The 16,711-nt window shown below is 45.8% G+C and overlaps 1 protein-coding gene across 2 annotated transcripts in view; it reads left to right on the forward strand.

Annotated features, from left to right (window-relative positions):
• LOC137636507 (telomere zinc finger-associated protein-like) overlaps positions 1-16,711 on the forward strand; it is a 51,813-nt gene that overhangs the window by 27,931 nt on the left and 7,171 nt on the right. The gene's annotated exons all lie outside the window — the stretch shown is intronic.

Raw genomic sequence — 16,711 nt, forward strand, 5'->3', positions numbered from 1 at the left:
AGTTAAGATATTGGATAATCTCTACCCATATCTTTTTATGAATAATATTTCATCGTCTATATGGGTCATTTGAAATCCCAGGTGTCATTTTTGATTGCAAATTTAACTCTTGAGTAACATGCCCTGTCTGGTTCCTCTTAAGCCTAAAAAGAGTCTTATTAACCTTGGAGGTTTAATTATACTAATATTTTTTAAATATCTAACTTAGCCGGTGAATATATAATAGCTGCAACTCTGTTGCTCGACAGACAAAAAACAGTAAAAACTCGCCAGCGATCGCTATACAGGTTGCGGGTGTGCCCACCAGCACCAACTGTCGGCCAGATACACTCTCTCGATGTAAACAAAGACCCAATTTCTTCTCTGTCGACGTGTCGACAAGACGTACTTTTACTCGCTGTAGAACCTGGAGTTTTCTCAACATATTTGGTGAAGTACTTCATTTTGGTTTGAGCTTTCGCAGTGCAGGTGTTTTATCTTCATCTTAAATCTTGAACTCGTTTTGGATAGATTTAATTTTTAGTGACAAAGAGAGTATGGACTTTCTTTGACTTTTAAATGGCCGACCCTTCCCTTAGACGGAAGTGTGTTTAGGCTTTTATTAATTATCTTATCACGTTATAAATTAATTATAGATTTTCCTCTATATATTTTATATCTCACCGCCTTTATTAGGCCTCTTCGATTAACTTTCCATTTATAATAAACATAAAAAATAAATTTTAATGTTTTGTTTATATGCGACCTTTCCTGAGAGTAGGCGGTCCTAACTTGGAAACCGAAGTTAAACAACGTTGAGCCCTTTCAATCGTAGATAGCTTTTAAAGAGCTAATGATTTAAAACTTTTTAAATGAATATTTTTAATAAATATTTTTCAATATTAAACTTACCCGATAATCATGTAGCTGTCAACTCCGTTGCCCGACAGAATTCTATGGAGGGATACGCCAGCTATCACAATACTAGAAGGGGGTGTACTTACCAGCGCCACCTGTGGCCAGGTACTCAAGTACTTCTTGTTGACACCTCCTCAATTATTCCTCTGTCGTGCTTCCGGCAAGACGTTCTGGGATACGCTTATGATCTTCGAGTTTGTTCACGGCTAATTGGTGAAGTATTCTCTCAGATTTCGGCTGTCGCTTTACTGGAAACCTTCTTATATTAGCTAGATAGCTTTTATATAGTCCTGATTAACGGTTAACGATCTTTTGCTTGATTTTGGAAACCCCTTTGGCTAACTCTTTGGATTCAAGATGTCTGACATTTCGCAAGCCCCCTCCCATAGACGATGTAGGTCTTGCAATAGGCGTATTCCGAAGGCCTCGGTAGATCCTCACACCGCTTGTTCTGACTGTAGGGACAGGCCCTGTCAGTTAGAAAATCGATGTGAGGAATGCGCCGGACTTTCGGAACTGGAATTTGTCCGTCTTTTAAAATATTCATCTAAGTTAGAGAGAGGTAGAGTTAGGAGGAGTTCTTCTCACTCTTCACTTTTTTCCTCACCTCATGATCCCCTACCTTTTCCTACCCCAGTAGTGGCTACCCCCGAACCTACTGTTTGCCCTCCGCCTGATATGTCTGTTGTTTTGCGTGCTATTCAGGCCTTAGGCGATAAAGTAGAGTCAGTGGTAAGTGACCATAAGTCTCTAATGGCCGAAGTCAAGGAACTTAAGGTCAAGAGTGCAGTGGGTGGAATTAGTGCCAGTGCTGTGACGAGTGCTAGTGTCAGTGCAGTGCCAAGTGCTAGTGTCAGTGCCAGTGTGGTGCGTGAGGATACTTCTGTGCGAGCCAGTCGTCCTCCCAGTCCGGGACCTCTTGCAAGCTCCCAAGCCCAGGGGAGAAGCAATGTCGAAGGGCATAAGGGTTCGGCAGGCCTTGTTAGGCGCACAGAAGTATCCTCGGTGGTTGCGGGCGTGTCTTCCAAAGACCGTCACTCCCACCTGCAGACGATTGAGCCCGTCTTTTTCTCGTCCGCTGATCATCTGTCAGGGAAGAAACGTTGGTCTCAGGTCTCGAGACCACTTAAACGCAGAGTCCAGTCCGCGAGTGCTCAGCCAGGTTGCAGTCATTGGCTCAGCTCTGACTCGCCTCAGTCATCTGTCGACTGCACTCCGCCCAAGAGGAGTAAGGTTCTGCCACAACAGAGCTCGACTGTTAAGGCTTTACCTCAGCCTACTGTAGTTTCTGCCGACCCTAAGTGGACTCTACTACAGTCCATGCAAGCACAGCTTTCGGACTTGATGCGTGAGTGTCGGGCTGAGAGTGTTGCGCCTCCGCCTCCGCCTACACTCCCTCCGCCTGCGCTCGCTCCGCCTGCGCTTGCTCCGCCTGATCGCAGTACCACCTGCCAGGCGTACGATGTTGAGCCACGGTCTGAGTTTGCTGTTCCCAGTGGTGTTCAGCCTCCGCCTTCTTTAAGGCAACCTTTGCTATGGGATCAGGAGGATTATACCTCTCTTCCTCCGCCTCCCCTTGCTGCTCCACCAGTGGTGCAACACTCGGTTGAGGTACAACAACCTCTCCCGTCCATGAGTCAGTCTCCTCAGCTCTCGCTGCAGCGAGCTCAACCATCCACAAGGCAAGCTCCACTACACCTTGGCCTTGCGTCTCAGGAGCCTCAGCTTGCGAGACATTTACCTTGTTCTGCGCAGCCTCAACCTCATCACGCTCCGCTCACACCACAGGAACAGGAACTTGCTACTCCGCTTCCACCAACCGCTCAGCAAGCGCAACCCTTGGGTTCAACCACTCATGCTAGGAGTCAGCCTCCTCCACCCATGCGCCTTCCTTCTGCTTCGTCTTTTATTCAGCCTTTGCAGTCTGAGCCTCAGGTTCTCCCTCAACAGTTACTTGAAGAGGAAACCACTAATATTGTTCCTACTCGTTCTGACTCTGCTGTTCAGCATTCTTGTCCGATATCTTCACTTCACTCTGGTGATGAGGCGTCTGATGATGAGGAGGCACACCTGGATCCCTCGTCAGACGTGGATGAATCCAAGCCTTCTCCACAGTCTATTGACTTTCGTAAGGTCTTGGCTCTGCTTAGGGAGGTTTATCCAGACCACTTTGTCTCTGCTATTCCCCGCTCTCCGCCATCTGAGTTTTCGCTGGGCATACAACAAGCTAAGTCCTCCTATACTAAGCTAGTCCTAGCAAGGTCCTCTAAGAGAGCATTAAGGATCTTAGGGGAGTGGCTGCAGACTAAGCAACACCTTGGCAAAACTTCTTTCATGTTCCCGCCGACTAAGCTCACTTCGAAAGCGAGCGTTTGGTATGCCACAGGAGAAGCACCAGGCTTGGGAGTACCTGCCTCTGCCCAGGCTGACTTCTCAAGTCTGGTAGACTCGCCTCGGAGAACTGCAATGAGGCGCTCTAAGGTTTGCTGGACCTTCTCAGACCTTGATCACTTACTGAAAGGACTGTTTAGAGCATTTGAGATGTTCAACTTTCTTGACTGGTGCCTGGGGGCCCTCAGCAAGAAAACCTCTCCTGCGGACAAGGATTCTGCCATGCTATTAATGTCCTGCATGGATAAGGCCATTAGGGATGGATCTGGTGAGCTTGCGTCGTTGTTTGTATCAGGGGTTTTGAAGAAAAGGGAACAGCTGTGTACCTTCCTTTCCTCCAGCATTACACCTTGCCAAAGGTCACAACTCCTTTTTGCTCCGCTCTCGAAGTTCCTCTTCCCCGAAGAGCTGGTTAAGGACTTGTCTGCTGCCCTGATACAAAAGGACACACACGATCTTGTAGCCTCATCGGCTCGTAAGTCTAAGGTTGCTACCTCAGTCCCCAAGACTTATCGCTCCCCAGTGGCTGATACCCCTGCTACGAGGTTCATTCCGCCCTTTCGTGGTAGAGCCCCCAGCCGAGGAAGCTCCCGTCCAGACTCTTACAGGAGCAAGTCCAGGAAAGGCTCCAGGACATCTAAAGGAAAAAACTGACTCTCCGCATCTCCAGACAGCAGTAGGAGCCAGACTCAAGATCTTCTGGCGAGCCTGGGAGAAGAGAGGTGCAGACGCCCAGTCTGTCAGTTGGCTGAGGAACGGTTACAGGATTCCATTCTGCCTCAAACCACCTCTGACCACATCGCCCATCAACCTCTCTCCCAACTACAAAGAAGAGGACAAGAGGCTAGCATTGCACCAGGAGGTGTCGCTACTTGTGCAGAAGAAGGCAGTGGTTATAGTCCGGGACCATCAATCCCCGGGCTTCTACAACCGTCTCTTTCTTGTGGCCAAGAAGACAGGAGGTTGGAGACCGGTGCTGGACGTCAGCGCGCTCAACGCGTATGTCACCAAGCAGACGTTCACGATGGAGACGACGAAGTCGGTCTTAGCAGCGGTCAGGCAGGAGGACTGGATGGTCTCGTTGGACTTGAAAGATGCCTACTTTCACGTTCCTATTCATCCAGACTCCCAACCTTTCCTGAGATTCGTTTTTGGAAAGGTTGTCTACCAGTTCCAAGCCCTGTGTTTTGGCCTAAGCACAGCTCCTATGGTCTTTACTCATCTGATGAGGAATATAGCAAAATTCCTACACTTATCGGACATCAGAGCCTCCCTCTACTTAGACGACTGGCTGTTGAGAGCCTCCACGAGTCGTCGCTGTCTGGAGAATCTCAATTGGACTTTAGACTTAATCAGAGAACTGGGTCTATTAGTCAACATAGAAAAGTCTCAACTCATTCCCTCCCAATCCATTGTGTACCTGGGAATGGAGATTCGGAGTCAGGATTTTCGGGCTTTTCCATCGGCCCCCAGGATAAGCCAAGCCCTAGAGTGCATCATGAGCATGCTGAAGAGGAGCAGTTGTTCGGTGAGACAGTGGATGAGTCTCACAGGGACCCTTTCATCACTGGCCCTGTTCGTCGAGCTAGGGAGACTCCACCTCCGCCCTCTTCAATTCCATCTTGCAGCTCATTGGGACAAGGGTTCGACTCTCGAAGCAGTCTCTATCCCAATCACCCAAGAGATGAAGACCACTCTCCTGTGGTGGAAGCACAACCTCCTTCTCAGGGAGGGTCTATCGTTGGCTATTCAGACCCCCAATCTTCATCTCTTCTCAGATGCATCGGACTCGGGCTGGGGTGCGACCTTGAACGGACGGGAATGCTCGGGAACGTGGAACGAAGAACAGGGATTACTCCACATCAACTGCAAGGAGCTACTAGCAGTTCATTTAGCCCTGTTGAACTTCAAGTCCCTCCTGCTAGGCAAAGTGGTGGAGGTGAACTCAGACAATACCACAGCCTTGGCTTACATCTCCAAGCAAGGAGGGACCCATTCGAGGAGCCTATACGAGATCGCAAGGGACCTCCTCATTTGGTCAAGAGGTCTAAACCTCACTCTGGTCATGAGGTTCATTCAGGGCGATATGAACGTCTCAGCAGATCGCCTAAGCAGAAGGAATCAGGTCATTCCCACGGAATGGACCCTCCACAAGAGTGTGTGCAACAGACTTTGGACCTTGTGGGGTCAACCTACCATAGATCTGTTTGCCACCTCCATAACCAAGAGACTTCCGCTGTACTGTTCCCCTGTTCCAGACCCTGCAGCAGTTCATGTGGATGCTTTTCTACTGAACTGGTCCCATCTCGACCTGTACGCATTCCCACCGTTCAAGATAATAAACAAAATTCTGCAAAAATTCATCTCGCACGAAGGGACACGGCTGACGCTGGTTGCTCCCCTTTGGCCTGCAAGAGAATGGTTCACAGAGGTACTTCAATGGCTAGTCGACATCCCCAGGACTCTACCTCTAAGAGTGGACCTTCTACGTCAACCTCACGTAGACAGGTTGCACCCAAACCTCCACGCTCTTCGGCTGACTGCCTTCAGACTGTCGAAAGATTCGCTAGAGCTAGAGGCTTTTCGAAGGAGGCAGCCAGTGCGATTGCCAGAGCGAGAAGGGTTTCCACTCGTAGAGTCTACCAGTCTAAGTGGGAGGTCTTCCGAAGCTGGTGTAGAGCCAATTCAATATCCTCTACCAATACCTCTGTGACCCAAATAGCTGACTTCCTTCTACATCTTAGGAATGAGAGATCCCTTTCAGCCCCTACGATTAAAGGGTATAGGAGTATGTTGGCTTCAGTTCTCCGCCACAGAGGTTTGGACCTTTCTTCCAACAAGGACCTTCAAGACATTCTTAAGTCTTTTGAGACGTCTAAAGAGCGTCGTCTATCCACTCCAGGCTGGAACCTAGACGTAGTCTTAAGGTTCCTTATGTCACCTAGGTTCGAACCTCTCCAGTCAGCTTCCTTCAAGGACCTTACCCTCAAGACTCTTTTTCTCGTCTGCCTTGCAACAGCTAAGAGAGTCAGTGAGGTTCATGCCTTCAGCAAGAACATTGGTTTCACGACCGAATCTGCAACATGTTCTTTTCAGCTCGGATTCCTAGCAAAGAACGAACTTCCTTCACGTCCTTGGCCTAGATCGTTTGAAATACCTAGCCTCTCCAACATGGTAGGTAACGAACTAGAGAGAGTTCTTTGCCCTGTCAGAGCTCTCAAATTTTATCTTAAGAGGTCTAAACCTCTTCGAGGACAGTCAGAAGCCTTATGGTGTGCCATCAAGAAACCTTCGAGGCCCATGTCCAAGAATGGGGTTTCGTATTATATAAGGCTTCTGATTAGAGAAGCCCACTCTCACTTAAAGGAGGAAGACCTTGCATTGCTGAAGGTAAGGACCCACGAAGTAAGAGCCGTAGCTACTTCGATGGCCTTTAATAAAAACCGTTCTCTGCAGAGCATAATGGATGCAACCTATTGGAGGAGCAAGTCAGTGTTTGCATCATTTTATCTTAAAGATGTCCAGTCTCTTTACGAGAACTGCTACACCCTGGGACCATTCGTAGCAGCGAGTGCAGTAGTAGGTGAGGGCTCAGCCACTACATTCCCTTAATCCCATAACCTTTTTTAACCTTTCTCTTGAATGCTTTTATTGTTGTTTTTATGGTTGTTACGGTAGGCTAAGAAGCCTTCCGCATCCTTTTGATTTGGCGGGTGGTCTATTCATTCTTGAGAAGCGCCTGGGTTAGAGGTTTTGTAGAGGTCCTTTAGTAGGGGTTGCAACCCCATATACTTTGGCACCTTTGGGTTGATTCAGCCTCCAAGAGGAACGCTGCGCTCAGTAAGGAAGACGAACTTAAAAAAGAGGCAGAGTAACGGTTCAATTCGACTTCCTTACCAGGTACTTATTATTTCATTGTTATTTGAGATAACTGTTATATGAAATATGGGATACTTAGCTATCCTTTAATCTTGTACACTGGTTTTCACCCACCCCCCTGGGTGTGAATCAGCTACATGATTATCGGGTAAGTTTAATATTGAAAAATGTTATTTTTATTAGTAAAATAAATTTTTGAATATACTTACCCGATAATCATGATTTAATCGACCCTCCCTTCCTCCCCATAGAGAACCAGTGGACCGAGGAATAATTGAGGAGGTGTCAACAAGAAGTACTTGAGTACCTGGCCACAGGTGGCGCTGGTAAGTACACCCCCTTCTAGTATTGTGATAGCTGGCGTATCCCTCCATAGAATTCTGTCGGGCAACGGAGTTGACAGCTACATGATTATCGGGTAAGTATATTCAAAAATTTATTTTACTAATAAAAATAACATTTTATGAAAGATTTTCTTTGAATAGTCTTCGTACTGTTTTCAAAGATGAACTAACGTTTAGTTTATTTATGCTACGCAGTTTGCGCTCTATCGTTACGATAGAGAGAGAGTATCACGATTTCACTTTGCAGAAAGAGTAAATCGATTCTGACGTTTTGTTCATTCTTCTTTCAAAGCTTAAATGTTTTAAATTCTATTTTAAAGGAACTTTTTAATTGAAAAACCTTTCAGTTTTTTCCTTTGGTCAAATAACATGTTTTTTTGACGAAACGTAATTGGGCTCTTCTCTTAGGTGCGAAATCAAGAGAGAGAGAGAGAGCGGGGAGAAAGAGAGATAGAGACGGAGGGAGAGAGAGAGAGAGAAAACATTCCGTTCAAGCGGGTAACGTTGTTCTCGAGTTACTCTCGTCCCTAGTCTCTGTACGGGGAGAAAGGATAAAACGTTTTTAGTTTTATTCTCGTCCCCAGGCAATGTACGGTGAGAGATTGAAAACGTAGTTTTGAATGAACTAGTGTTTATTCTCTTCCCCAACCACTGAATTTTTTTTTTATTTTAAAAGATGTTTACTGTTTTTTTGCTGGTATTAATGTGCTTGCATTATACGACTGATTTCGCATTTACTACCTTTTGATGAGGGTAGAATTGCGTGCTTCAGGTAGAAATCAGTAAAAGTTTCGATTTCAGTGAGATAAGTGCAAAACAGAAAATCGTAGTGATAAAGTGATATTGCGCAAAGTGTTACAGTGTTGCGTCCGAGGGTTCGTCTGTTCGTGCCTGTCGTTCACCTAGTCCGGGACCTCTTGCAAGCTCCCAAGCCCAGGGGAGAAGTAATGTCGTACGACTTATGGGTTCGAGAGGCCTTGATCAGCGAACAGACGTTTCCCTCTATGGTATCGGGTGTATCTTACCAAGATCTCCCCTACCATAAGGCGAGAGAGACAATTTTCTCCTCGTCATCCGAAGGCTTTTCGCATAAGAAACCTGAAACAAGGTTTCGAGGCCCTTAAGCGAAAGTCAGTCCTTTCAGGACAGGTCCAGCGTCCTGGTTGCAGCCATTAGGACAGCTCTGACCCTATGCAGTCATCGGAAAACTGCTCGCCGCATAACAAAAGCGTAACACAGACTCCGAGAGTCTTTTTGTTGGCAAAGTGTTGCGGTCACAGACGTTACCCTCGTCTCTTACCGCAACCATTTCCGTTGATCCTAAATGGGTTGTACGGCAAGACATGCAGAATAAGCTTGCCTCCCTTATGGAAGACTATTCTGCCGATTAGTCCGTTGAGCCTAGCCGTTTATCTCATCGAGATCCTGGCTTTCAACCAACCTAACGTTCCTTTGTGCGTCCTGTTGACGTTGGCGTAGCTAAGTCACGTCATTCAGGTTGTTTAGAACCACACTCGATGCGGTCTCGTGTGGATTTTCAGCCACATTTGGACGTTAGGCCACTTGCTGATGCTCCTGTTGACGTTCAGGACGTTCGCTAACAATCGGAGTTGACTTGTTTTGACGCTGTGCGTCAACCTCCGCATTCTAGAGTTGTTTTGACTGCTCAGTCTAGGCGGTCAAAGCAGTCTCGAGTGGACGCTGTGCGTCCTCACGCACCTGTTGTTGTTGACAGTTCACAGACTGTCAAGCAGTTACATGACGTTGCGTCCTGGTCTCTCGCACCTGTTGTTGTTGACAGTTCACAGACTGTCAAGCAGTTACATGAAGTTGCGTCCTGGTCCGCTACTAATGCACCAGTGCGTGTGGACTCTGCTTGTAAAGCATTGCCACCGCGGTAGGTCTCTCCCTTGCTTGAGACTCAGCTATTATCGGACAAGGTTCCTTTAGATGAGGAAGTTGCTGTTCCCCCTCCTACTGATATTCCCTTGAGGACTCTGTCAGACGGAGAGGAGCCTAAAGCTGCTTAGCCCTCTATGGACTTTAATTAAATCATGCTGATTTTTAAGGATCTTTGTCCGGATCTTTTTGTAACTGCTGCTCCTCGTTCGCCTAAACGTCAGAGCTTACACTAGGCCTAGCTACTTCGAAGCCGTTGTTTTATAAGCTAGTGCTCTCTCGCTCTCCTAGAGAGCTTTACGTTTCCTAGGCGACTGGTTTATCACCAGGAGGAGTTTGGGGGATACAGCCTTTGCTTTCCCTTCTTTTAAACTGGCTTATAGAGCGAGAGTCTGATATGACACGAGAGAAGTTCTCGGCTTGGGAGTTCCTGCCTCTGCCCAGATAGACTTCTCAAATCTCGTAGACTCTCCCTGGCGCCTGGCCAGGAGACGCTCCAAGATTTTACAGGTCAACTTCACAGCTGTTTTCGAGCCTTTGAAGTTTTGCTGTACAATTATGTCATGCATAAACAAGGCTTTCAGGGATGGCTCCAATGATCTGACAGCCACGTTCTCTGCAGGGACAAGTCCCTCAGGGATGGCTCCATGTTTTGGCAGCCATGTTCACTGCAGGAGTACGTAAGAGGCAAGTGCGCTCAATGTGTTCATTGTCAAGACAAACTTCACGATGAAGTCTACCAGGCTGTCTTGACAGCATTTATGGAAGGCGACTGGATGGTCTCTCTCGACCTTCAGGAGGCATACTTCCACATTCCTATACACCCGGATTCCCAACCGTTTCTGAGGTTTGTTTACAGGAATGTGGGGTACCAGTTTCGAGCTATCGGAGATCAGAGCCTCCCTGTACTTGGACGACTGGCTTCTCAGAGCCTCTTCCAGTCATCGCTGTCTGAAGGATCTCAATTGGACTCTAGATCTGGCCAAGGAATTGGGACTCCTAGTCAATTTGGAAAAGTCACAGCTGGTCCCATCCCAAACTATTCTGTATTTAGGGATGGAGATTCACAGTCAAGTTTTTCGGGCTTTTCCGTCGGCCCCCAGAATAGATCAAGCCCTGCTCTACATCCAGAAGATGCTGAAGAAAGAACGCTGCTCAGTCAGGCTGTGGATGAGTCTGGTAGGGACGCTGTCATCCCTGGAGCAATTTGTCTCGCTAGGAAGGCTACACCTCCGTCCTCTTCAATTCCATCTGGCTTTTCACTGGAAAAAGGACAAGACGCTAGAGGCGGTCTCGATCCCGATTTCCGAAAAGATAAAGTCTTGTCTGACTTGGTGGAAGGACAATATCAGCCTACGAGAGGGTCTTCCCCTGGCAGTTCAGATACCCAACCACGTTCTCTTCTCGGACTCATCGGACTTGGGCTGGGGCGCGACGCTGGACGGTCGGGAATGCTCAGGTCTGTGGAACTCGAGTCAGAGGAGCATGCATATCAACAGCAAGGAGCTTTTGGCGGTTCATCTGGCCTTGATAAGCTTCGAGAATCTCCTTCGAGGCAAGGTGGTGGAGGTAAACTCGGACAACACCACGGCCTTGGCGTACATTTACAAACAGGGAGGTACCCACTCACTGACTTTGTACGAGGTCGCAAGGGACCTGCTCATCTGGCAAAAGATCGAGGCATCTCCCTAGTAACGAGGTTCATCCAGGGCGACTTGAACGTCCTAGCAGATTGTCTCAGTCGGAAAGGTCAAGTAATTCCAATCGAATGGACCCTCCACAAGGATGTGTGCAAGAGACTTTGGGCGACTTGGGGTCAACCCACCATAGATCTCTTTGCAACCTCGCTGACCAAGAGGCTTCCAATCTATTGCTCTCCAGTCCCTGACCCAGCAGCAATACATATAGATGCCTTCCTCCTAGATTGGTCACACCTGGATCTTTACGCATTCCCACCATTCAAGATTGTCAACAAGGTACTGCAGAAGTTCGCCTCTCACGAAGGGACAAGGTTGACGTTAGTTGCTCCCCTCTGGCCCGCGAGAGAATGGTTCACCGAGGTACTTCGATGGTTAGTAAACGTTCCCAGAAGTCTTCCTCTAAGAGTAGACCTTCTACGTCAGCCACACGTAAAGAAGGTACACCAAAGCCTCCACGCTCTTCGTTTGACTGCCTTCAGACTATCGAAAGACTCTCGAGAGCTAGAGGCTTTTTCGAAGGAGGCAGCCAGTGCGATTGCTAGAGCAAGGAGAGCTTCTACCATTAGAGTCTACCAATCGAAGTAGGAAGTCTTCCGAGACTGGTGCAAGTCAGTTTCTGTATCCTCGACCAGTACCTCTGTAGCCCAAATAGCTGATTTTCTCTTATACCTGAGAAAAGGACTATCCCTTTCAGCTCCCACTATCAAGGGCTACAGAAGCATGTTGGCATCGGTCTTCCGGCATAGAGGCTTAGATCTTTCCAACAATAAAGATCTGCAAGACCTCCTTAAGTCTTTCGAGACCACTAAGGAGCGTCGTTTGGCTACTCCTGGGTGGAATTTAGACGTGGTCCTAAGATTCCTCATGTCAGACAGGTTTGAGCCTTTACAGTCAGCCTCCCTGAAAGATCTCACTCTTAAGACTCTTTTCCTGGTATGCTTAGCCTCAGCTAAAAGAGTCAGTGAGATTCATGCCTTCAGCAAGAACATCGAATTTTCGTCAGAGAAAGCCACTTGTTCTCTGCAACTTGGTTTTCTAGCCAAAAATGAGCTACCTTCTCGTCCTTGGCCTAAATCTTTCGATATTCCCAGCTTATCGGAGATCGTAGGCAATGAACTAGAAAGAGTCTTATGCCCTGTTAGAGCTCTTAAGTTCTACTTAGCTCGTACTAAACCTTTACGAGGCCAATCTGAAGCGTTATGGTGTTCGGTTAAGAAACCATCCTTGCCTATGTCAAAGAATGCTTGGTCATGTTTTATCAGATTGTTAATACGAGAAGCTCATTCACACTTGAGTGAGGAAGACCGATCTTTGCTTAAGGTTAAGACGCACGAGGTTAGAGCTGTAGCAACTTCCGTGGCCTTTAAGCAAAATAGATCTCTGCAAAGTATCATAGACGCAACCTATTGGAGAAGCAAGTCAGTGTTCGCGTCATGTTACTTAAAAGATGTCCAGTCTCTTTACGAGAACTGCTACACACTGGGACCATTCGTAGCAGCGAGTGCAGTAGTGGGTGAGGGCTCAACCACTACAATTCCCTAATTCCATATCCTTTTAATCTGTCTCTTGAAATGTTTTAATGTTTTTATGGGTTGTCCGGAAGGCTAAGAAGCCTTTCGCATCCTGGTTGATTTGGCGGGTGGTCAAAGTCATTTCTTGAGAGCGCCCAGATTAGGGGTTTGATGAGGTCCTGTTGTATGGGTTGCAGCCCTTGATACTTCAGCTCCTGGGGGTCTGTCAGCATCCTAAGAGGATCGCGGGGCTCCGTAAGGAAGACGTACTTACAAGGCAAAGTAATCGTCTAAGTCGACTTCCTTACCAGGTACCTATTTATTTTGGTTTTGTTATATTGATAACTGTCAAAATGAAATAAAAAAACTCTTAGCTTATACGATGTAAACATATTTAACTGGTCTCTACCCACCACCCTGGGTGTGAATCAGCTATTATATATTCACCGGCTAAGTTAAATATTTAAAAATGATATTTTAATTATAAAATAAATTTTTGAATATACTTACCCGGTGAATATATAAATTAAACGACCCTCCCTTCCTCCCCAATAGAGACGCAGTGGGATGAGAAGAAATTGAGTCTTTGTTTACATCGAGAGAGTGTATCTGGCCGACAGTTGGCGCTGGTGGGCACACCCGCAACCTGTATAGCGATCGCTGGCGAGTTTTTACTGTTTTTTGTCTGTCGAGCAACAGAGTTGCAGCTATTATATATTCACCGGGTAAGTATATTCAAAAATTTATTTTATAATTAAAATATCATTTTAACAACTTGCATTTATCTTCATTAAAAAAAACATTAACCCTTTTACCCCCAGGCTATTTGGAACTTTCCAACCCTTAACCCCCCTGGCCTTTTTTTTTTTTAAGCACATTTTGCAATATTTTTAAATTGCTCTAACAGCTTTAATTTCCTTCATAGAGAGGTCAGGTTGGTCTCATTCTTTTGGAAAATGCCTGAAGTTTCTCATAAAGTTATCAAAAATATGCAAAAAAAACATGTAAATAGCAGTTTTTTGCAAGGACGTCCCAGTACGTACATGGGGGTAAAGGGATGTGTTTTGTGAAACGTACCAGTACGTCCTTTGGGGTTAAAAGGGTTAAGGAAGGCTCAAGAGTTTTGGAGACTTGTTCATTCCGAGGAAATGTATTGTTCTATCTGGTCTGTAGCTGTTAACTCTCATCTTGAATTGTTGGTAGATTTTTAAGGTGTATTGATTTCTAGCACCGTTGTTGGAGTAGTTCATTGTATATGCTTTATATTTTTCCTAATTCTGATGATTGCTTGCATTAAGGTCTATCTTCTCAGACTATTAACTCTACCATATACTGTTGTATAATACTGGGTTGATTCTGGTGTTTTATCCCTTTTTTTTTTTGTAAGGTTCAGTATTACACAGTACAGTATTCTAGAAGTTTTATTCCTGCTTTGACCAAATTGTGGAATAATGTTCCCAGTCAGATACAATTGTTCAAACTGTGGAAGTTTTTCAAGTTCCGCAAAACCTTTTTGTTCCAACACAGAGACTTACCTCGAACTACTTTCTTAGGAGGGCCCTGGAATCTCCTCTCAACCGACCAGAGTTTTGTGTAGCTTACCCAACTTCCGTTTTCTGGGAGGACTACCCCAGGCGGAAGGATACGTGCCCTGAGGCTAGTCCCGAGGCAGGTCGCGCGTTAGCTTGGGTCTCGACCCTCAGTAAGTTCTCTGGTCGCGTCGTGATACCATCTCGTCGCTCTCCTTGTCTCAGTGCGACCCTTTGTGTCCCACGTTGTTTCCGCATGGCCGCTATTCTTTCCCTTGTGCTCTCGCGTGTCTGCTTGTTTTCAGGTTAGTTTAGTCCTTTATGTTGAAGGCGTGTGGTTTCAGTTCTGGTTTCATCTAAAGAGACGCTCATGAGAACTTCAGATGAGCAAGACCCAGCACTCCACTGAGGTGCTCATCAATATACAACTTAAACCCACGGTGCGAGGCGTGGATAATGCAAAGTGAACGCATTACCACCATTGATAGTTCAATCTATACTTCTCCATTTCTTTCTTGTACTAGTCCGCTTGTCCCCTTGGCTCATAGCATTATACATTTCCAGCTAGTGTTGCACATTTATGACAGCTTTTCCCCTCTTCTAATTTTGATTCACTTACCAAACTTCTGTCTAAGAGAAGGTAAATATTTGCTTCTGTACTTCATTTGACTTGAAGGATGGTTGAAAAAGAACTTGACTAAAAGTGAGACAAAGAAATTAGGTTTAGAAATTAAAGGTCAAGGAATGGCAGAGGCAAGGGACAGTGACCATGTCCTAGAAACTGACCATATATACACATGAGCAGTGCCCATGCCCCCATCTCCATCCAAGTTAGGACCAGGGAGGGCCAGAATGTGACTGCTCTTGAATCGGCAGATAGCCCTACAGGCTCCCTCAAACCCACATTCTTAGCTCACAAGGATGGTGAGGTTGCATTAACTATGGCTGTCCATCGAGTCGATGACGACTACTGCATCCTTAAATGAAATATATGGTGATAACGAATCAATTTGAGTTGCTGTCGCTGATGCCATTGTGTATGACTGCAGACCAATCGTAGAACTATAGACTCTACCATACATGTGGGAGGTCTAGTTGTGGTTCAGTATGATTTTCTCTTCGTTCCCTGTGTTGTTGTCAGGCTAGGATTCTTTCATCTTCCAGTCTAATGACTCCCGTACTGCACAACAAACACCACAGTGGTCTGTTAGAAGCATTTACTTCAAGATTTTCTGGATTAATGTTGCATTTCGTAAGTGTTGCCTTTGTTATCTTTATTTCTCTTCATTTGACTGCCTGGATTTTGTCGTGCATGAGAGAGCTGTCCGTACAAACCCTGATGAGGGAGGCAGTGTTCTGGCATACTTATAATGTGTCCAGTCTATCTCAACTGTATTTTTGCTAGTGTGGCCTCTATGTTGATTGATTTGCCTAGTAATATTTCTGCATGCGGGACATTCTCTCTCCATGTTATTCCCAGGATGCGTTGTAAGCACCTAACATGGGAAAGTTTTCATAGCTTTTATGTGGTAACAGTAGACAGTATGATTCTGTACCATATAGTAGGGTGGAGAGGCATACAGCTGCATAGACCGAGACTATTGTACCAACCGTGTGTCACACGATCGTACATAGTAACGACATTTCATTTTGTGTATATATTATGCTTGTATCTTCGCTCCCCCCACGAACTGATAAGGTGAGAAAAACAGACATGTTATTTCAGGTCCTTATCAGTGCGAGGAGAGAGCGAAGACACAAGCATAATATGTACACAAAATGAAATGTCGTTACTATGTACGATTGTATGTCTGTTTTTCTCACCGTTAACTGTTAACCGGTGCGGTGTTGGTTGAACATGAAATTTCCTGTTATGTCTTTTATGCCTTTTTTGCATGGAGTTTATGTATATATAAACAGATGCTCTGTAATAAAGTTACTTGGTTGCTTTCATTCCGCCTTTGAGTCACAACCTTCTCTCGGCTCGTCACACTATCTATCTTAAGGTTGTTGCTATTGAATACTCTGGATTGAAGGCGTTCAAAGTATGCTGATGTTTATTTGATTTGATATGTGATTTCTTCATCAATTTTGTGCTTGATGGAGACACACTGCCAAGATAAGTAAAACTTTCAACTTGTTTGGCATTTCTTCTTGTTATTTTAGAATGTTAAAGGCTGTTTATTATTATTTATCTGAGGAATCACTTCTATTTTAGCAATATTTATATAAAGTCCCATTGCTAGATAGATGGAGGAGACTGTTGGAAAGTCACAGTGGTGTGGGCTACGAGAACGCAGTCGTTAGCATATCGGATCTCTAGATGTGATGATGTGTTTTTGTTTCTGCCTAAGGAAATTATGTCTTTGTGACATTGTGGAAAGTTAAAGACAAATTATCATTATGCAGCTGTTTCTATTCCACTGCAGGACAAAAGCCTCAGACATGTCAATTCATTATCTGGGGTTGGCCAGTTCTCATCACCACGCTGGCCAGTGCGGATTGGTGATGGTGGGAGGTTTTCGTCGGATTGCCCACAGCAAACAAACCTAGTATTGATA

Source organism: Palaemon carinicauda, unplaced genomic scaffold, assembly GCF_036898095.1.
Source record: "Palaemon carinicauda isolate YSFRI2023 unplaced genomic scaffold, ASM3689809v2 scaffold316, whole genome shotgun sequence".
Lineage (NCBI taxonomy): Eukaryota > Metazoa > Arthropoda > Malacostraca > Decapoda > Palaemonidae > Palaemon > Palaemon carinicauda.